The following is a 22,880-nucleotide window of genomic DNA, read 5'->3' as shown; positions in this document are numbered from 1 at the left end:
TGGGAAAAGATGTAGACAACAGGGAAATCTGAAGAAACACATGAGAGTCCACACAGGAGAGAAACCATTCAGTTGTGATGATTGTGGGAAAAGATTTACACAACAGGCAAGTCTGACGACACACATGAGAGTCCACACAGGAGAGAAACCATTCAGTTGTGATGTTTGTGGGAAAAGATTTACACAACAGGGAGATCTGAAGAAACACATGAGAGTCCACACAGGAGAGAAATCATTCAGTTGTGATGATTATGAAAAGATTTACACGACAGGGAAGTCTGAAGGAACACATGAGAGTACACACAGGAGAGAAACCATTCAGTTCTGATGTTTGTGGGGAAAGTTTTGCAAGAAAAGTAACTCTGACCAAACACAAGAGAGTCCACACAGGATAGAATGTGTTTCGTACGTCTCTTTCTCTCTCTCCATCCCCGGGATCCATGCAGGTGACGCCCGTGACCCTGCCTGCAGATGAACCTACATCTGAGGACATTTGGCTGAGAGCTGCCAACCAGACGACCCAGTGGGCCTCATAGAAGAGTTCAAGCTGTGTGCTGCTGTTACGTGTGGTCCACAGGGTGCTGTTGTCCTACGGTTCATCTCATTGTAAATATTGCTACTGCCATATCGATCGATACTGTGAGTATTTCCACTGGTCTCTGCAGCATCGATTCCGTTCGCTCTTTGAAACAGATATTTTATTTCTTATATTGAAGCACTCTAGGATTAAGGTGTCTTTACGCTGCAGACCGCATACCGGGAGCGGCTAACTTGTGGTGGAGTCCCTATGTAGTGGCGCACTCTGCAATATAATCTGTGTGATGTATGTAACTGATGTAATGTGTACTACGATGTCATTCCTTGGTACATGCTGTATCACAAAGTCTTGTAATCATGTGTGAGAGGTGTGCGAGTCCAGAGTGTCTGTAAAAATCTATTTTAAACAATTTGAGCAAAATGTCCATAAAAAGAAGGAATAGAGGTGTTCGAATAGATCCTTCTAGACGGATACAGACGTTCAGATATTGATCCTTCACTCTTTGGAAAAACACGTTGCTCATCAGCTCGAGTTTTACTTATTTAGCTGTTAACCTTTTTATCTTGTGTTAAATAAACATCGACTGCATTGCAGTTTGACTACATCACTTGTTTCTGAGTCTTCAATTAATCAGTTCCTGGATCGGGACATCACCTGACTGAGAGGTCTCCACGGCAACGTCATCATCCAGCCCCTGAGGTGAGCGCCTTTCCCATGGCGACACACACTTATTCCATACACACGAATATGGACAAACTTATTCCATACACGGACACATTTATTCCTTACATACAATAATATGGACACGCCTATTGACCTCCCAATAGCATCAGATAAAGGATTCATCTCTGTACTGGTCTTGTTCGACCTTAGTGCTGATAGAGGACTCATCTCTGTACTGGTCTTGTTAGACCTTAGTGCTGATAGAGGACTCATCTCTGTACTGGTCTTGTTTGACACCATTGACCATGACATCCTGTTACAGAGACTGGAGCAGTCGATTGGCATTTCAGGCACCGCACTAAGTTGCTTTAAATCCTATTTATCAGATCGATCTCAGTTTGTATTTGTAAACGATGACGCCTCGATAACCACCAACGTTAGTCACGGAGTTCCACAAGGTTCTGTGCTTGGACCAATTTTATTTACCTTATACATGCTTCCTTTGGGCAATATTATCAGGGAACACTCCATAAACTTTCATTGTTATGCAGATGATACTCAACTATATCTATCGATAAAACCAGAGGAGACCAACCAACTCAGTAAAATTCAAGCATGTCATAAAGACATAAAAACATGGATGACCTGCAACTTCCTGATGTTAAACTCAGACAAAACCGAAGTAATTTTAATCGGCCCTGAGCGCCTCAGACATCAATTATCTGGTGATGTGGATTCTGTAGACGGCATTGCCCTGGCATCCAACACCACTGTAAAGAATCTCGGCGTTATCTTTGATCGGGACTTGTCCTTTAACTCCACGTAAAGCAAATCTCAAGGACTGCATTCTTTCATCTACGCAATATTTTTAAAATCAGACATGCCAAAAGAGGTTCATGCGTTCACTTGAGACTGGATTACTGCAACTCCTTATTATCAGGCTGCTCTAATAAGTCTCTTTGGTCCCTCCAGTTGATCCAGAATGCTGCAGCTCGTATTCTCACTAAAACTAAGAAAAGAGATCACATGACTCCTGCACTAGCTGCTCTCCACTGGCTCCCTGTAAAATCAAGAATAACATTAAAAATTCTTCAAAATTATTACAAAGTTCTTTAACGACAATTCAAGAAGTCAGAGAAACTTTAACCCAATTAAATGAGAACAATATCAAGTTGATCAATACTACAGATTTATTTTTTCCTATAAATCACCAACAAACTGCAGAATCATCTGATCTGGTTCATTCGTGAGCTTCTTGATGAGCGTCTGTTGTTTGCTGCTCAGCAGGTCGTCTTCTGGGCTTCTCTTGAGCAGCCTGTTGACGTCCTCCAGGATGGAGAGAGTCCTCGTTGGTGTCAGGACTGTCCCTTTGTCTTCCACTAACACCGGAGCATTCATTCACATGGTTCATGCACACGTGGTTCGTGGAGTGAGGAGCTTCAGGTTTGCAGATGATCAATCAGAGACCTTTTCAGACCGAAGCAGAGTCGTTAACTGAGAGCTGCTGTTGAGTTTCTCAGAGGACAGTCGTTTGGTTTCTCTCATCGTCTCTCGCTCCACCTGTACTTTGATTATTTAAAGCTGTCCTTGTCTTCACGACTAAATGATTACTCTGTGTTGAGCCTCAGCTGTGTGAGGTTGAGAATGAAATGCAACGTTCAGGCCCTCGTAAAAAGCCAAACTGGACGTTTAAAGAAGGGCCAGCAGAGGGCAGCAGAGGGAATCCTCCTAAAGGTTTTAAAAGTTTGAGTGTGATGTCTGTTGATTAGAAAGAAAATACAAATCTACTTTATCAGTAGTTATATATGTATAACATTTTTTTAAATATAGATTTATTGTATATATATATATAGAGAGAGAGAGATATGTTTTTTTAAATAATACAATAATAATGTATATGTCTGTGTAATTATATTTATATACATACATATTGAAGAAATACTTTTTGTTTATGTATATATTTAAATACATAAATAAATATATTTTTCGATATTCATAAATAAATATGTTTATGTTTACACTTTAAAAAAATATATAGAGATTTCTTTTACATATAGAAATAGAGAAAGATGTTTTTTTAGTCAAATTCTTTAATATATATATATATGTGTATTTATTAGGGCTGTCAGCATTAACGATTAATTTGGCTGCGTTAACGCACTAAAATATTTTAACGCTATTTTTAACATTTTTTATTTTTAATATACTTTATTAATCCACAAGGGGAAATTAGTTCTCTGCATTTAACCCATCCTTAGTTATTAAGGAGCAGTGGGCTGCAGTGATGCGCCTGAGAAGCAACTGGGGGTTCAGTGCCTTGCTCAAGGACACTTCGACTTGCTTCCGGTGTTCGTTGAAGTTGTTACACTCTGAGTGTCAAACCGCGGCAGTACGGTTTGACACTGTTTCCGTTTAATACAATTATTTCGCTTGAAAATAAGGAGCAGAAATCAGTTTAACTCGTGGATGAATCAGTCGGGTTTCCTCCTGCTCTCCTTCCTCCGTCTCCCCCTCTGATACCAGTGGCGGCTCCTGAATAAATTCTCAGGGGGGGCAATTTTTTGGATAATGATTAACCCAAAACCACAGACCTTCAGACAGCTGTCTATGTGTAGCTTCGTCACAATGCCATCAAGTCATGTGACTCCAGTCAGTGTGACGGCTGACTGAACTCTGTCTGTGAGCTTGTAGTTAGTTCATAAGCAGACAGACAGTCTGTGAGCTGTCTGTCAGTAATCCAGCTCCTGGTCTTTCATTTGGTAATTTTTTCAACAAGATTTAAATAATTATCATAATAATAAATATGAGATCCCCATTTGTGACTCCTGCATCTATGCTTTTTCAAATAATAGAAGAAATACAATTGCAATCACTTTCAAGTAAACCAGATTGCTCCACCAGACAAGAGAACAGCTCAATGTTGAGTTTTTGTTTTGAAGGGCAACAGCAGAAAAGCCGAAGTCACGGAGGTAAGACCTGGCAAGTCGCCAAGAATCTCGGCTGTCGCGCATGCGCGACTTGTTAATGCCGAAACGTAAACATTTACAAGAAGGTACAGGCATTTCAACATGTATTTATTCATGACTTAGTTTTATGTCGGTGTACTTTGACCGTGTGTAATATGTGAAGTTATCAATAAAGGTCTTTCTGCATTTCCCCTGCGCCTCACCTGTAGTATACGTTCCTCTTTCGGGGAGCACAGCTGAGAACACGGCTGTCAGAGAACCCGTTTACAGGCGTTCATTAAAATCAGGCGGAGATCTTTTCTGACGTCGATCGTCAGGAAGAAAACGTTTCAGAAGACACTTTTGAAAATGTTCGAGAATGAGGAACAATGTGTTTCTGATTTTATTTTCATTTTATTTTGGAGATCGACAGGGAACGTCTCCGAGATCGACCGATCGACGGGTTGGCGACCGCTGGTCTAGGAGGTCCTACTTCTATTGTTGCCAATGTGTCTTCATTGTTACGCCGACCGAAGAGTCTCTTTCAAAGAAAGAATTGAATCGCTGCTGTTGCCCTGAGCACTGGCCGACTGAATACGCCTCTGTCGAAGCTGTATGACGTACTGAGACGCTTTTACGTCGATTACTGATGACAAGACCTGGAGGGACGACTCCTCCCGGAAGCCATAGAGAATGCATTGAGAGCTCTGTTTTGTGAAAAAAATGGGTTTAACATTGGAGTCAATGGGAGAGATCTGGGGCGATTTTCATTTCGCCCAAAGTCGCCGGGCCATTTGAAGCACGACTTTAAACTAACTGAATGACTGTTACCTGATTGGACAATGACATACAGAGGCAGAGCAGACGTCTAGTGGGAGAATGCAACTTTTTTCTTTTCTTTTTTCTTTTCCCCCGAGGCAGTGCGTCGCCCCAATCGCCCTTATGGACAAGCCGCCCCTGTCTGATACACAGAGGTACGGAGGGGCGACGTGTCGGGTGATGTGGCGCGGAAAGAACTCGTCACACGAAACCTTCAACGTGATTTGTCAATCCGTTTGTCTGTCAACATTTCGGGGAAAAAACAACCAATGAACACTCAGTAAATCACAAAGGACCTCCCACCTCACAGGTGAGGCTCATTTAGCAGCCTGTCAGACAGAGAACCAGAGGACACGGCGCGAGGACAATGACGCTCATTTCAGAGCTGAGATTGTTCTGGAATGTTTGATGTATAACACGTGGGGGTGTGTCACATGCAAAAGACTTTAAAGGGTGAATTTAATTTTTTTTGTAAAATGTATAAAATGCCCTCAGCCTCCAGAGGGTTAACGTGACATATGTGAATGTCAGTCAGTTACCAAGGCCACTGGTTCTGCTGCTGTTCAATGTTAAAGATGACAGGACCAATGGGGTCTCAATATACTTCTTTTTGTTTACTAATCTGATGTTTCACTGAAGAAACAATTTATCATCCACGATATTAAATACCTCGCTGGCACTGTATATGTAGGAGCCTCTTTGAAAACACAGCTCTGTGTGAAGTTTTGTCTTTAAAAAGAAGGAAAAAACTTTTAATCGCGATTAATAAATCGCAATTTCAAAATGTGCGATTAATTAGTTAATTTTTTTTGATCGATTGACAGCCCTAGTATTTATATTTATATATAGAGAGAGAGATGTTTTGTAAATATTTTTCTTTAATATATATGTATTTATATATATATTAGTGCTGTGAAAAATAACGCGTTAATCCAATTACAGGTTTAACTAGTTTTTTTTTTTTTAACGCATGCGCAGAATGAGCTTCCAATCCGTCTGTTGTTGGTCGTCGGGCCGAAAAAAAAGTCACTTGCAAAATGAGCTTCCAATCCACCACTTCAATCTGAACTCTGTCCGCTTTCATGCAGACGGTCTGTTCATCGGTAATGATCCTTCCGCAGGTTCACCTACGGAAACCTTGTGGCGACTTTTACTTCCTGTAGATCAGGGTCTCAACACGTCGATCGCGACCTGCCAGTCGATCGCGGCGTAGTGTTGGTAGATCGCATGACATTAAAGAGATTGGCCCGCCCCCTGACATGTTCTCTAGAGCACGTCTTTGTTCTTTTATTAAACTAAACGTCTGTTGTTGATCGTATCTCCACAGCAGCATGTCATTTCTGTCTCTACGCGTTGCGTTAACACTTATCGATCTCCGTCTGGCGCGCCACAGAGCTCCGTGCGCGCGCATCGGGACCGAGCAAAAAGTCACTTGTCAATCTGTCCACCTTTAGATTGTATCATGGTGGAGTTAATGGTTGACAAACAATAGAATAATGCTCTGTTTAACCCTCCTGTTACCTTTACATTTACTAACATATTTTACCCTCGGGGTCAATTTGACCCCAGCAATTAAAACCTCCAGAAAATTATTAGAATTAATATTGCTTCCCAAGTTTAGGTGTGAGGTACTTTATGTTTGTTTGTTGACTACCTAAATAGCCCTTTAAATAAATAAAAAAGTTGATATTTCTGATATGTTTGACACAGTGAAAAGCCTGGGATCAAATTGACCCCAAAGAACACCGACATTAAACATTGAATGGGGTCAAATTGACCCTAAGGTAACAGGAGGGTTAAACATTCTGTTTAGGATGAAGATGTATTAATGTTCCATATGGAAGAAAACTGCTAAATAACTGCTGAGTTGCAGCACCATTGTATAGAAGAATGTATAAATGTATATATCCGTCTTTTGTCATAAATCTCTATGTTCTCACAAAATATACCGAGAATATCGGTAATATGTGATTAATCATGATTAATCCACAAAAACCTGTGATTAATCCGATTAAAAATTTTAATCGTTTCACAGCCCTAATATATATACATATTGAAAATATATATATATTTAAATACATGAATAAAGACTGTATAAATTTCTATATTCATAAATAAATATAAATATATACATGTAGCACCCCAAAACTTTGAATTAGAAAGATGGGGTGGTTGGGTTCATGTCTCCATTATTATTGAGCATGATTTTAGTGATCAATTGGATCGACCATATAGGAAATTAACAAACCAATAATACAATCCAAACAAACAAAACAATCAAACAAAGAAACTGGATTTCTCCAAACAAATTGATAACATTGATGATGATGGTGATTAATCACTTAATTTACCCCCCCCATTGGGCCCACATACACACTCACACACACTCACGCTCCCCAACACGTTGCAGGCCTGTTGCAGCTCCTTCCTTCCAGCGCCGTCCTTCTTTCCGGGTGCAGTGTCTTTCCGCCACCGTGTCTTTCTGCCGCAGTGTCTTTCTGTCGCAGTGTCTTTCTGCAGCAGTACGCACCTTCACACTTCATTCACCCATCATCTCTCATCTCTCCTTTCACCTTTTAACTTCTAAACCCCGCCCCCACCAGGTGAGACCAATTGACACCTGTGTGCCCAATCAATCAATCAAGACAATATATATATATATAAATATATCGATCTTTGTGGCTTATTTTTATTCTTATTATTATTACCCCCCAGGGCTACATACATATGTATTTCTATGTTAAATAAACAATGCTCCATGACATTCATTTGGCCAGGAGACATCTCACAGAGGTCACACACATCTCTATAAATAGTTGTATATATGGCTCTTTATTAGAAACAGTTGGTGTGTACTATGATCTTTGTTGTGATTATTGAGTGTAAAAATGAAGATTGTTTAGTGAACCACGTCTCCTGCTCCTCAGTATCATGAATCGGCCCTTTGAGTTCCTGATGCTGGAGCACAACTTCCTCTTTAGGGACATTCATAAGGTGTCGTTGTTGTGCTCCTAATACGATTAGTTACTGTCCTCTATAACTCAAACCACACCCTTGTCTCGCCACACCGTCAACAATAAATAATAAATACATGACAATATGTTAAAGATGTGAAACTTACCTGGAATAGTTAGAAGTAACTTTATTGATTCCTGCATCATTCAGCTGCTCTGTGTGTTTTTGTGAAACATGTACACCTTCTGCTCTGTTATGTATTTATTGAAAGGAGAGTAGATTGAATGCACTGGAACCCTCTGTGTGAGAAAAGGAAAAAGGTAAACAAAGGGCATTCAGTGTGCTGTTGATGCTTTGAGAGATGAATGTGAATGTCTGCATCATGTTGTTAAAAAAAAGGTTTTATTTTGACACAAGTGAGACGTTCATGTGAGCAGTAAAGAAGAGAGAAAACCCAGCTGGACGACAGTTCTCCAGTCTGCAGGCTTGGACTCTCTCTGGTTTGGTGGTCCTCTAGCGCCACCTGGTGATGGACTTTCATTCTGTTTAGACGTTTACATGTTGAAAAGTCAGACTAAAGGTCGAGGCTGGTGTGTTCTGTTGTTGTTGGATGACCCAATACAATGACATTTGAATATATAATAAACCCTGAACCCTCAAAGGCTCCCTGACGTCACCTGTTAAGAGCTCGAGTGTGAGAGACTGTAGGACTTGAATATATCCTGTTACCATGACAACATAACAACGTATGGCGTATATAGTGTGGCGTTTGTGATCAGATCTAAGAGCTGTAATATTTACGTGTGTGTACTGACATTTAATTGTCTAAGTAAGACACTCGGTATTCGCGTGATCATATACGGCGCAGTATGCGTCCATCTTTATTCTCCGATCTGAACACCCACCTGGATGACATCATTTACAAGCGACACTTCCTTGAACCGGAAGTCAAGGTACTACATCCCCCTTCTTTTGAAATAAACATGACTATAGCTGCCAAATTAAATAGTAAACATCACTTACTTAAACATTTCAAAACAAACTGAATATGGGCAGTTATGTATGCCAAATCTTCAAGAACATTGGATTACTGAAGGATACACAAACTATCAGTTATCATATGAACAGCTGTGACTCAATGGCATTTCAACTATGATAAATGTAACATTTTCATGAACATATCCCTCCGTTTTTCGAATGCTGGGTATCACAAGTTCAATCTGTCTGGTGGCTTTGAGATGCGGCCTGATCTCGTGGTCGTCCAGTCTGGTGGCTCTTTGGAACCTGTATGACCTGCAGGGTCCTGCTGTACTGCTCGAGACTCAGTGTCCTCAACCTCCATCTCGTGGTTGTTTGGTGGAAGTACCGGGTCAGCTCCACTTTCACACGTCTGCAAGAGGTGACGCCGGTTACGCCTGAGCGTGTGACCTCCATCAGTGGGAATATTGTAGGATCTCTGGGTACCTGCTGGCTCGACGACTGTTGCGGGTTCCCATGTCCCTGTTGGAAGCTGGAAACGGACCATAGCTCCTTCTGGTAGTGCCGGTCGTGTCGTAGCATTCCTGTCGTCATATTGTTTCTGTCTCTGCTGGCACAGTTGCCTTCTGCTGTGAACGACGCTGCGACAGACCAGTTCAGGTTGCAGTTGTTTCTCTGTGCTGGTAGAATTGAGCGCAAACGCCTGCTCATCAGCAGCTGCACTGGCGACTTCAGTCCATCAACTGGTGTGTTTCTGTGTTCCAGTAAACTGAGGTACGGGTCTATCTGCTGTGCATGTGCTTTGTCCATGAGGGCTTTGACAGTCTGAACAGTGTTTTCAGCCAAACCATTCCTCTGCGGGTCCAGCGGGCTGCTTGTGGTATGCTCAAAGTCCCATGCGTGAGCGAAACCTCTGAACTCTTGTGAACTGTAGCAAGGTCCATTGTCACTGACTACTGTCTTTGGTATTCCAAATCTGGCGAACATGGATTTCAGCTTTTTTATGACAGTTGTAGATGTGAGGTTGGTGATTTTCTCTACCTCAAAGTACCTGCTATAATAGTCAACAAGAACTATATAGTCAACACTGTTCCATGTGAACAAGTCTGTGGCTCCTGTTTGCCAAGGTCGTTCTGGGATAGGATGTGAGAGCATCGGTTCCTTTGCATTGGAGCTGCGCCGCTCAAGGCAGATGCTGCAAGATCCGACTAGTGCCTCTATCCGTTTGCACATTCCTGGCCAAAACAGGACGTCTCTTGCTCGCTGCTTACACTTCTCCATCCCTAAGTGTCCTGTGTGTATGCGTGAAAGCATTTCAGCTCTGAGTGAGTGAGGCACGATGATTTTCTCACCTTTGAGCAGGATCCCATTAGTCTCTGATATCTCGTCCCGATGATTCCAATACTCAGCGATAGCAGACGGACATCGTTTGTTTGACTCGGGCCATCCTGCTTGGATAACTTGTCTCAACATTGAGAGTTGCTCATCTTGTGCTGTGGCGGCTTTGATTTCTGCCATTTTGCGATCACTCACCGGTGCACTGCTGATCACCGTATGGATTTGTAAATCCATGCCTTCACTTAAAGAGTTATCATTACACTCAACCGCTTTCTGGAGATGCGTCCATGACCGATTTGTTTTCCAGGCTTGTGTGTCATGGTAATGTCGCACCTTTGTAGTTGCAGTATCATGCGTTGTAGGCGCAGGTGCTGCTGCCAAGGGTTTCCGCATGATTGACTCCAACGGTTTGTGGTCTGACTCGACAGTCACCTGTCGTCCGTACAGATATTGGTGAAAGCGTTTGCATCCAAAGAGCACTGCGTACAGCTCTTTTTCAATTTGAGCGTAATTTTCTTCGGTCTCATTCAGTGTCTTGGATGCGTATGCGACTGGTTTTTCTCCCTGAAGCAAAACTGCTCCTAAGCCGCATTTTGAAGCATCGACCTGTAGTTTCACCTCTTTTGTGTAGTCAAGTATGTGAGCACTGGGCCGGGCTCCTGTGTGAGTAAGTCTTTCATTTGCTGGAATGCAACGTCTTGGTTTGAGTCCCACATGAACTCACTGTTCTCTTTCAGCAGTTGTCTGAGCGGGGCGACTGTCTCTGAAAGTCTGGGTGCAAACCTGGAGAGGTAGGTGACCATGCCCAGTATGGTCTCCAGCTCTGCTGCGTGGGGGGCTCATTTCTTTAATTGCTTTGACTTTGCTGGGGTCGGGCTTGATGCCTTCTCTTGTCAGTTTATGTCCAAAGTAGCTCACCTCAGTTACGCAGATGATGCTTTTGTCTTTGTTGAGCTTTATTCATTCTCTCTGGTTCTCTCCAGCATGGCGCACAGGTTGGCATCGTGCTCCTCTTTAGTGCGGCCATACACCAGAATGTCATCCACTGTGGCTGCGACACCTTGAAGCCCCTCGTAGGCCTCGTCAACTCTCCTCTGGAACTCATCCTGTGCAGAAATGATTCCAAACGGGAGCCTGTTGAACCGATATCTGCCGTAGATGCTGTTGAACGTGGTCAGCATGGATGATTCCTGGCTGAGTTTTATTGTCCAGTATCCAGATCTAGAGTCTAGTACGCTGAAGTACTGTGCTCCAGCTCGTCTTGGTGTGACATCATCTAGAGTGGGAAGTGGATAGTGGGGTCTCTGGATAGCTTTGTTTAGGGCGCGGGGATCTAAACACACCCTAAGCTTTCCTGTTTTAGGTTTTTCCACTGCCACTAGTGCATTCACCCACTCAGTCGGCTCTGTGACCTTTTGGATTATGTCCTTTTTTTCCATATCATCAAGCTCATCTTTGAGTCTGTTGCGCAGGGCATATGGGATGCGGCGTGGTGGGCAAACCACCGGTGTTGCTGAGGGTTTAAGGTGAAAGGTGCATTCTCCAGGAAAAGTCCAATGCCTTCAAATACGCCAGCAAACTCTCCTGTGATGCTGGCGTGTGTTTTTGGTTGTGCGTCAACCATGTGCACTAGCTTGATCATGTTTAAATCTAAACATGCACGTCGGCCCAATACAGGTGGGGCATTCTCTGCATACACGATGTCAAAATCTAACATGGCTGTTTTCTGCCTGTATCTGCATGCTAACTTGCAAGTTCCTTTCACTTCAAGTCTCTGTCCACCATATCCTGAGATATTGCTGCCTGATGGACCTAATGTAATACTTCCTAATATTTTGTGAAATATGTTTACTGGTATCACATTAGTCTGGGCACCTGTATCTATCTTGAGCTTTAGCTTGTGCCTTGCCTTCCCTATTTCCACCTCTGCAAATGCCTGTTCCCTTGCTGTATTTTCGTTTTTCTTTATAATAGTGTCAATGTACAGATCCACTGGTACCTGTTCCGTGCTTTCTGTAACAGTATGCACTTTCTTGGGCTTGTACTTTGTTGGCTGATAGTGTTTTCGTCCTACACATATTAGCAAAGTGGTTGGGCTTCTTGCACTTGTTACACTGACGTCCTTTCGCGGGACACTCCTCCGTGCGACCGTGTTCTCTTCCGCATGCTCCACACTCCTTGCCGTGCGTGACGCTGTTGCTGTCGTTGCCGCCAGTAAACTTTGGTCCGTATCTTTGTTCGGAACTGAACGGCCTTCTGCTAACTGCATGGACAGACTGGCTGGCTGTGTGAGCAGCGGGGAAACCCATCGTCTTTAGCTGCTGCTGCGATAGCTCGTGTGAGCGCGCAATGTCTATCGCTTTCTCGAGCGTTAGATCCGGACCATGACAGAGTAATTTCTCCCGGACTCTTGGAGAGTTTGTAGCGAAAACAATCCGGTCTCTAATCATCTCATCAGCGTGAGGGTAGTTGCAGTCCTTTACTAGCAGCTTTAGCTCAGTCACAAACTGGTCAAAACTTTCACAATCCGTTTGTATCTTTTCATGGAATTTATATCGCGAGAAAATGGGGTTAGCTTTGGGCGTTACATGTGCTTCAAACTTCCCATGGTACGTTTGGAGGACCTTTCTCTCATCTGCCGTGAGGGTCCATGTGTTGTATACATCTCTGCCTTTCTCACCGATCCACAGGAGTAGATAACTGCACTTTTCCTCCTCCTCTTTAGCGCTTAGCGGGCCGGAAAACATTAGCTCCACATGTTGGCGAAACTTTCTCCATGCGTCGGGCAGGTTAGATGACTCCCAATCCATCCGTGGCGTGGGGACGCCATGCGTTCTCCATCTTCCGTCGTCAGGTTCGATGAGAAGCAAACTATTCTGACACCATGTGGTATTTACGTGTGTGTACTGACATTTAGTTGTCTCAGTAAAAACACTCAGTACTCGTGTGATCATATACGCGCAGTATGCGTCCATCTTTATTCTCCGATCTGAACCTTGACCTGGATGACATCATTTATAAGCGACACTTCCTTGAACTGGAAGTCAAGATACGACAGGAAATATATTTATTTTCACTCGACTGAATTTATTGCAGATAGTTTTATTTATTTATTAAATAAGCAAATGAAATATAAATAAGCATGTTATAATTAAACCACACAGCAATGTCACGAATGAACATTAAAATGCGTCAATAGCAATAATCTAACAGTGTAATATATAATAATCTCACGATGACTGAGCCCATTTTCGCCCAACGATAAATACTTTTGGAGAACCACTTGGTGTTCATGTTCTCATAGAACCTTGCAGACTTTGACTGGAGCCAGAACCTTTGAGCAGGATTCTTTTGTCCCGAGCGTGTGTGTTGCTGCTCGCGTTGCTGACGAAAACGACCTGAAGACGTCGTGACGCCCCGATGGAGCCGAGGCCACGCCTCCTCCTGAGGATGGAGCCGAGGCCACGCCTCCTCCTGAGGATGGAGCCGAGGCCACGCCTCCTCCTGAGGATGGAGAGGCACAGCGACTCCATCACTCGGGGCAACGCCGCAAAGGAGAGGTCCTGTCTGTGAGGGACGAGGCGACCGGAGAGGCAGACAGGCAGACAAGGGAGTGGGAAGCTCACCTGGGCCTTTCTTCCTGTAGTCAGACACACCTGAGAGAGCACACAGTGAGAGAGCAGCCATCTTAGCGTGGGCCTTTTATTGTTGCTGTCAACAGGTACATTTTATTTAGTGTAAGTGGGCGTGACTCCTAAATGACCAACACATTGTGTGACTGTATACGTTATGTTTTTATTTAACCCCACATGCTTTACTTTCTTGTCTGTGCACTTTGATGCATGTATTAAATGTAGAAGTGACTCCACCCGTCTGAGTCCTGTGTTTCCGGTCCAGTGGCCTCTGGCCCCAGTGCATTCTGGGTGTTTCCCTGAGGGGGAACCAGAGGGTTGGCGCCTCGCTTCCACAGCGACACCGTGAGTCAGGACACAGTGGACCGGAAGAGCAGAAGCACTCAGCTGGGGAGCGCTCACCTCTTTCACATCCCTGGTTCAGACACTTAAAGGCACAGCACACACACCACATGCAGGAAACAGGGTCACACTCGTGACCTCCAGAGGAGCCGACCTCCGGGTTTGAGAAGTGAAGCCGACGCGGAGAGAACCTGAACGTCACATGAAACCTTCAGTGAAGTCTGTGAGACGTGTTGGACCACCACCTCCGTTATGGAAAAGAACAATGAGAGATTTACTTACTGATTATGATACTTTATTTTATAATGCAACACAATACATCATGTGTACGTTGATTGGGAAAACAACAACAACAACAACATTTATTCTCACAGATGTATTAATATAATAATTTTAGGGCTGGGCAACGATTAACATTTTTACTCGCGATTAATCGCATGATTTCCCTGATTAATCGCGATTAATCGCATTTGTATACGCAAAATCCAATAATTCATTCAAAAGTAGTGTATAGCGCACTTCTATTTGAAATGTTCTGCCATATGAATGAAAGTGCCATAACATGTGTTGTCCCTGTTAGAGCGAGACACCAGAAAACACTTTCAGTGCAGTTTGTCAATTCCTAGAACTTGACACTTATTTTAAATGTTCTGCCATATGAACTAAAGTGCCATAAAATCTGTCAGGACATTGTCAAATGCAGTTATGCAGAGACACTGTGACAGAACGCTGGAGACTGAAGCAGGGTCATGATCAAAGGCAGTCGTCGCAGCAGCGATCATCTCTGGTGCTCTATCTGCTCAGTGTGGTGACTTTATCTGACACATTCCACTGCTGTGCAACTTCAGTAAAGTGTCCCGCGCACGTTTCAGCATCATGTGTCTCCTCTGTGTTCATCAGTCAGGGCATGTGAATGCAGCGCCCACTTCTCATCAATATAATGCACAGTCACTCCGAGGTCATTGTGGTTACCGAGTGATGTCCAGTAGGGTGGCCAGATTTGAGTTTGTGAAAAAGAGGACACTTCGTCTGGGGCTGAGATTAAACATCTCTTGTTCTGCCTGTTTTGTGATATACATGCCTAAAAGGTGCCTAATATTTCTAGACTGAAATAATATCGGCATTATAATTATTATAACTATGAGGATTTTTAGTTGCCTATTTTGTGGAGCCCCTCAGGACTTTGTGCCCTACGACAGCGCGTAGTGCGCTATGGGAGCGGGCGATGCTGGTTGTAGTGTATAGCATGCCGCAAACAACAATGGACTAGTGCAGGCGCCACGGTGCTCCGTGTTGCCAGATTGGAGATGGTGAAGTATCGCATCAAAGGCTCAAAATGGTTGTCTTTGGAGGATAATTATCGTGTATCTGGCAACCCTGAGATCGGTCGACCAATGACTGTCCTCTAAACCGTCAGAGCTCACGTAAGAAGGGAGATACCATTTCCAAAACTTGTCAGGGGTAAATACGAGTTTATGAAAACCCAGAGAAAACAAATATCCGACAAGCAAAATCCCGGACGTTTTGGAATCCCTGCCGGACGCATTTTTAGGGCTCAAAAGCAGGACATGTCCGGAAAACTGGACGTCTGGTCACCCGATGTCCAGTCGTCCCCATGAGAGCAGCACGTTGTGAAGCTGTCGCTTTGCAGTCCTCTCCTTTTCATCCAGCTCGTGTATTCTCCGTGTGACGTGTGTCTTGAGTCTCATACCTGCCGTCATTTGTTGAGATTCTTTTTCCCCCACAAATACTCTGACTTTATGATGTTATGTCCATTGTTCTGTCGTCTGCATTGTTTATAGTCCTCTAGGTGTTATGTCTATGTATTGTCTTTTGTCTAAAAAAAAGAGAAAAAAATAAAATAAAAAAACAAAACAAAAAAAACATGCGTTAATGCGCGATAAAATAATTGTCGACGTTAATTAATGTTATGCTAACGCACGATTAACGCGTTAACGTGCCCAGCCCTAAATAATTTGCATGAAGTTCTAAGAACAAAATATCTCCGATAAAGAAGCTCTGGTGCTTTCTCTCTTTAAGACCCATGCAGAGGAAGAGAAACTTAAATTAAAGAATACATCAATAACAATATTCATCAAACATTTAGAGCTCAGAGCATTTTACATTTCCCTGCAGAGAAATATGAGTTCAGGTAAACAAAGAGCATCATGAGCAGTGAGAGCCTCCATGACTCAACACACACAGGAAGGAGCGCCACCTACAGGAACTCAGACACCTACACAACAACAAGGAGAAGATGGACAAGTCCCGCCCACAAGGTTTGATTGACAGGTGAAGAAAAGTCTGCTCAGCGACGATGATGGAAACAAAATAAGTTTCAGACTTAAAACACAGACTTTAACCAGATGTCCCTGAACTCACTTCTGTCTATTTGAGTTTACTGAACTCAGCAGTGTCTCCAGGAGAATAATAATCAAACCCAAGTCCAGCATAGAGAGGCTGAGTGAATGTGGTCTGGACTCTGTGGAGGAGAGTCATGGTGTCAGAGACGCTGTAGAAGGACAGAACACCTGCTCTGTGATCCAGGTACACTCCTAATCTGGAGGACTGAGGACCAGAGACGGGAGTTTGGACTTTGTTGTGATACAATGTAAAACTGTTATTGTGACAAAGTAACGCCCAAGATTTATTATTGTATCCAAACACACATTCATCCCCGCTCCCTGTTCTGCTGATATTCTTGTATGAGACGGCTACATGAACTCTTGCTCCTCTCCACCTCCCAGTAACAACGTCCAGTCAGACTCTCTCTACTCAGGACCTGCCACCATGAAGTGAACCTGTCTGAGTGACTAGAATAAGACTGTTCTTCTCTCATTAATGTTGCTTTTCTGTTCCCATCAGATAATAACAGACGTGTGTGTGCTGTGTTTGGATCCAGAGTGATGTCACATGAATACCTTAAGAATCCAGCTCTGGTCTCGGGCTCTGCTTGTGAAGGAGACAGTAAAACGTCCACTTCAGTCACTGCCAGTGAGACGTTTGTCCACTTGTCCCCCAGAACGTCCTGTAGTTTATCTCTGACTTCTGACACAGCCGCCGTCACGTCCTCAAAGTGTCTCAGAGGACGGATATCGATGCCGGACGAGTGTGTAGACTCAGCGCGTGGTGACAGTGAGGGGTAGTGGAGGAGAAACTGCTTGAGATCCTCTGTGTGTGACAGCAGCTTCAGCTCAGCCTCGTTCCTCTTCAGCTCAGTGATCTCCTGCTCCAGCTTCTCCTGAAGCTCTTGGACTCGACTCACTTCAGTTCTCTGCCGGGATCTGACCTGCTGCTTCACGTCAGAGCTTCTGTTCTCCATGAGCCGGATCAGCTCAGTGAAGATCTTCTCACTGTCCTCCACTGTTTTATCAGCAGAGAGGTTGAGGGCCTCCACCTCCTGATGGAGCAGCTTCAGGTCTTTCTCTCGGTCCTGGATCCTCTGCTGGATGTTGAGTCGACTCCCCTCCAGCTCTCTCTGCCTCTCGGTCCTTTCTGCTGCAGCTGAGACTGTGTCGTGGCCTTTATGTTCATCCACAGAGCAGAGGTAACAGATACACTGCTGATCAGTACGGCAGAACATCTTCATCACCTCGTCATGACGAGAGCAGATGTTCTCCTGGAGCTGGTTGGAGGGCTCCACCAGCTTGTGTTTCTCATATGCAGGTGCATCATAATGAGGCTGGAGGTGTTTCTCACAGTAAGAAGCCAGACACACCAGACAGGACTTGAAGGCCTTCAGTCTCCTCCCAGTGCAGACATCACAGGCCACATCTTCAGCTCCAGCATAGCAGTGATCAGCAGGAGCAGCTTGGAGTCCAGTCTTCTTCAGCTGCTCCACTAGAACTGCCAACATGGTGTTCTTCAGCAGGACAGGCCTCAGTGTGAAGGTCTGCCTACACTGAGGGCAGCTGAGGAGTTTCTTCCCCTCCTCTTCCTCCCAGTGGGCTTTAATACAGTTCATGCAGTAGCTGTGTCCACAGGGAATAGTCACCGGATCCTTCAGGAGATCCAGACAGATGGAACAAGAGAAGGTTTCCCGATCCAGCTGAACTCCTTTCTGCTCCATTTCACCTCTCAGGAGCAACGACTGTCTGAGTTTCACTTCCTCAGAAGCGACTCTGCTTTGACTTCTGATGTGAACAACATGTGACGGTTCAGTGAACGGGGCGTGTCAGCTCTAGTGGGAGGGAACCAGGAAGTGTGTGGACAGAGTGCAGCCGCCTGTGTTTGAGAGCAGGAGGAAGAGGGAGGGGCTTATCAAGCTGTACTTCATTCCTGGAGGAGGAGCTGAAAGAGGGCGTGAAAAAAATTTAACAAAAATAATAATCCAAAAACAAAGTTTTGCATCTGAAACATCCCAAAGGATAACAAATGTTTTTGTAAGTCTGACTGAGTAGCAGGTTAACGTTAATGAAGCAGATGATCACTTGGAGCACCACTTGATATCAGATGGAGAGCTGCCCACAGGGTGGACCACACGGATGACTGACCACCTTAAAGTTTATTATTCATTATAAATATATGTGTGTGATTTTAATTGATTTTTGTTGAATCCCAGTAAAACTCTTAAAAACTGAACTATTTAATTTAGTGTTTTTTCCCCACAACAATTGAACTCTGTAGCTGAACCTGGTGACTAGTCCATAAACCTGAGTTACAATAATTAAAATAGAGCCACAGGTTACACATCTGTAGTCTTAGAACCACACAAATGGACCCGTGCGTGGCCCTTTCAGTCACGTGGGTCGAGGTCACCCAGAGGTCAAAACCCATTACAGTTTTTCTCAATTGCTAAAACACTAAAACCCATTGGTTGAACAAAGTTCTCAGGCGCCTGAACTCATTTAGCCAACTGTGCAATAGTCTGTTGTCAATACCGTAAACTATTTCACAAAATACAATTTGCAGATCTCACTTAGACTTTTCAGCAAAACTCTAAAACATCCTCAGTCCCAAAACACATTCTGCCCTCTAATGCACACGTCATCCATACTGTAAACACAAGGGGCAACGATGAAATACAAAGAGAGAACACACGTCATGGATCAACACAATCACTCTAAATGGATTTAACTCGTATCAAATGATGTGACACAACCTAAATAAGCCAGTGGAGAGCAAACAGGTGGTTGAAGGTGGGAAGGAGAAAGTCTGAGAATGGATAGAAGAAACAATGTGAGAGGATGAGGGCAAGTGTGTATGCAAGGTGGGCGACGAGGAGGAGGCGGAGGAGGGCGTATGCGAGGTGGGCGATGAGGAGGAGGAGGAGGAGGGCGTATGCGAGGTGGGCGACGAGGAGGAGGGCGTATGCGAGGTGGGCGACGAGGAGGAAGAGGAGGAGGGCGTATGCGAGGTGGGCGATGAGGAGGAAGAGGAGGAAGGCGTATGCGAGGTGGGCGACGAGGAGGAGGAGGGCGTATGCGAGGTGGGCGACGAGGAGGAAGAGGAGGAGGAGAGGAGGAAGAGGACACAGAGTGTAACCCGTGGCGACCCTGGAGCAGCAGCCAGAGACCATGTGATGGTCCACAGACGACGAGGGCAGCAGGACTTGGACTCAGCCCGATGTGAGCCGATGTTGTGCGTCGCCATGGTGACGGCGTTCAGGGGGCGGGGTCAGGATGCTCCCGTCTCTCGGTGGTCGCACATGTTCTGGACTCCGCTCTCTGCAGCTGCTTCAAAGACACACAAGAGGCTTCTTCCCCCGGCGCCTCAGGAGAGGACATGTTGCTTGTGATGTGGTAACAGTGCTCCGCCCCGGAGACCAGAAGAAGCCCGTTGGTGACATGTTGACTCCCTTCACTGGAGGAGTGTCGACTGCAGGAGGCCCGCAGTGCATTGGAGGCTGGATCATGGACCATGAACTCACCGTGGGGCCTTGACCATCCTGCTTTCTATTGTTACGCTGACAGGACGGACCAATACATGTTGACTGGTTGCAGCTTCATCCCAACAAAGAACAAGAATGACCGTCTGACCGAGACAAAGGACACGCTGTGAGCTGCAGAGTGCAGTCCTGTAACAATAGGGTACAAGGAGGAGGAAGAACAAAAGAAATGCAGAGAGCAAAGCACAGGAGGAAATCTATCAATGTGTAGCGACTCATCAAACATGTTTTCCTTCGTATGAAATTTGTTCTGAGATTAAAAATCTACTTCTCCCTGAGAACTATCTGTTTTGAACAATGTGTTTTCTATTTATTGGTGTATTGTTTTCTGACTGCTTGATAGTGAATATTATATGGATCACTGAATTCATGATTTGAGAGCAGTGTTTGATTTTGAGCACAGGTCAAACTGTTTTGAGTTTCAAGAAATGTGTCTTAGCGATCGAGAAAAACTGAAACACTGGATACAGAGAAACATCCACGTCACTCACAGCCACGCCCCCTTCGTCACGGTCCAAATCCAAATCCACGATCGATCCTGTCCAACAGAAGTCCGTCACGTTTACAAGACAGAGTTCAGGACATGTTCACCCCCGAAAGAAAGAAGAGAAGAAAGAAAAGAGGAACGTGCCCTGACGCACACGGCCACACGACCAGATCACGTGACTCACCGTGTCGCCCTTGTTCATGTTTTGGTTGTTCAAAGTTGGATTCATGTTTCTTTGCGGCTCCCCGTTGCGTTCACTCACTGGAAGCTGGGAAGATGCGTTCAAGGTCCAACAGCCGCCTCTCCTCCTCAGGGACAACTTCAATAACAAGAAGAAGGAACACACACACACACACACCGGGCCGAAGATTCGAGGCTGAACTCCTTTCTGCTCCTTTTCACCTCTCAGGAGCAACGACTGCCTGAGTTTCACTTCCTCAGAAGCGACTCTGCTTTGACTTCTGATGTGAACAACATGTGACGGTTCAGTGAACGGGGCGTGTCAGCTCTAGTGGGAGGGAATCAGGAAGTGTGTGGACAGAGTGCAGCCGCCTGTGTTTGAGAGCAGGAGGAAGAGGGAGGGGCTTATCAAGCTGTACGTCATTCCTGGAGGAGGAGCGGCGCTGTGAATGTGAACTTTGTTCCTCATTTACAGACAAAGACTCTGTTACAACCTGCTCCATGTTTTACATCACCTCACTTTCTTCATTTTAACATATTTATGTGCTGCTCAGATGTGGATGATTGCTCCATATTTCTACAACTCTTCCTCAAATCCAGTTTGCCTGCTGAGGTTTGTCCCAGTGATTTGTTTGTCCTCCTGAATCAGTTTGCTGCCTGTCATTGAAGCAGCCGAGCAGGTAGAAGCAGTCAGTCAGGAGCCTCTCCCTCACAGAGTCTAACGTTCCCCCGGCTCGCCCTCTGCATGCCTTCATGTTGTTATAAATCTCTCTGCTGCAGACGCCATCTCTACATGTAACTCTCTGGGTCGAAGTCGACGCTCTGATGCAAAGCAGCTGTCTCAAGTGGAACACGACAACAGGATCTGACATGAGATGCCGAGGCAGCGAGCAACCAGTCGTGATGATGAATACCGTCTCCTGTTATTCTCCACGAGCACGAGGGCTCAGAGGCGTAAGCTTGTGACTCCTCTTCACGTCGACACGCAACATGTATTTTAAAGCTAGACTACAAGTATAATTCATATGTGGAGGTCAGAAGTTGTTCAATTACTCCATGAATAATTCCATGATCTCACACCTTAATATTGTTGCCACAGACCAAGAAACCAGTTTGTAGAACAGGAAGTCGGCAACCAGCCAGACTCAGTAATGGTGCGTTCACACCGGACGCGGAGTAATAAATGGGTCGAGGAACCACAGGACCGCAGAGTACTTCCACTTTTTAGTGGACTGAGCTGCTCTCCCGCTGCGCTTCTCGCTGCTCTCTCTCTTCTTCTCTCTTTGATACGTGTCTCTGAGACTTTTCCACCTACGGCGGCAATCTCCTCTGCCATGAAACACATATGCCGGCGGTTGGTTGATAGTAGTGTTGTTACGAGATGTGCCGACGCTTCGAAGCGTGTGTCGAGTAATGGAGGGGGCGTTTCCTCGAAGCGCGTATCGAGGCTTGCTTCATTTAGGGGAGGAGCCAAAAATGATGACGTCCGAAGCCTCGCTGCCCGGCTGTACCACGTGACTGCTTCGGGAAGTGGTTCAGATATTGCCGGGAGGTTTGACAGCAATATAAACCCCTCATTCAAAATGTGGGTTGTTGGTTGAGAGTTTTGGAGAGTTTAGAGAGAGAGATAGTTTGGGGAGTTAGGAGAGTGAGGAGAGAAGGATAGGTGATAAGATGGAACTGTTGAGAAACTGTTATTTCTGAATAAAAATGAATAAAATGTCCCTTGTCCTGTACATCACTGTCCAAGTTACACAAGCATATTCAGTCCCCTCTTCCTAGTTACACACACACACGTTCACTGTCCTCTGCCTGCTTAAGCCCATGCCATTTTCCTAAAGTGACATAATAACATTATTACACAACCTACCACATCATATGATGCTCCCATTTTGGGAACATTTACACACACAGAATACATAAAAAATTTATTTATTATACACATATGTGATCATTTTTGGACAGAAATGATTTGGTCATACATTTTTGTAATTCATAGTCATTCCCAACAGCCATAACAGACACAAAAATGCAATGCATCACATTATGTGGTTCAGATACAGCTGCCTGTGATTATGCACTTGGCCAGCAGGGGGTTTCGTGGGGTTTTGAAAGC

General features: G+C 44.7%; 1 protein-coding gene and 1 pseudogene across 4 annotated transcripts in view; one reads left to right on the top strand and one right to left on the bottom strand.

Annotated features, from left to right (window-relative positions):
- The window catches only part of LOC130198232 (uncharacterized), a 61,649-nt gene that overhangs the window by 10,935 nt on the left and 27,834 nt on the right, over nucleotides 1–22,880 (top strand). The window lies entirely within an intron of this gene.
- On the bottom strand, nucleotides 16,193–20,814 carry LOC130198207 (tripartite motif-containing protein 16-like; annotated as a pseudogene).

Source organism: Pseudoliparis swirei, chromosome 8, assembly GCF_029220125.1.
Source record: "Pseudoliparis swirei isolate HS2019 ecotype Mariana Trench chromosome 8, NWPU_hadal_v1, whole genome shotgun sequence".
NCBI lineage: Eukaryota > Metazoa > Chordata > Actinopteri > Perciformes > Liparidae > Pseudoliparis > Pseudoliparis swirei.
This window is presented reverse-complemented; position numbering and strand designations above follow the sequence as displayed.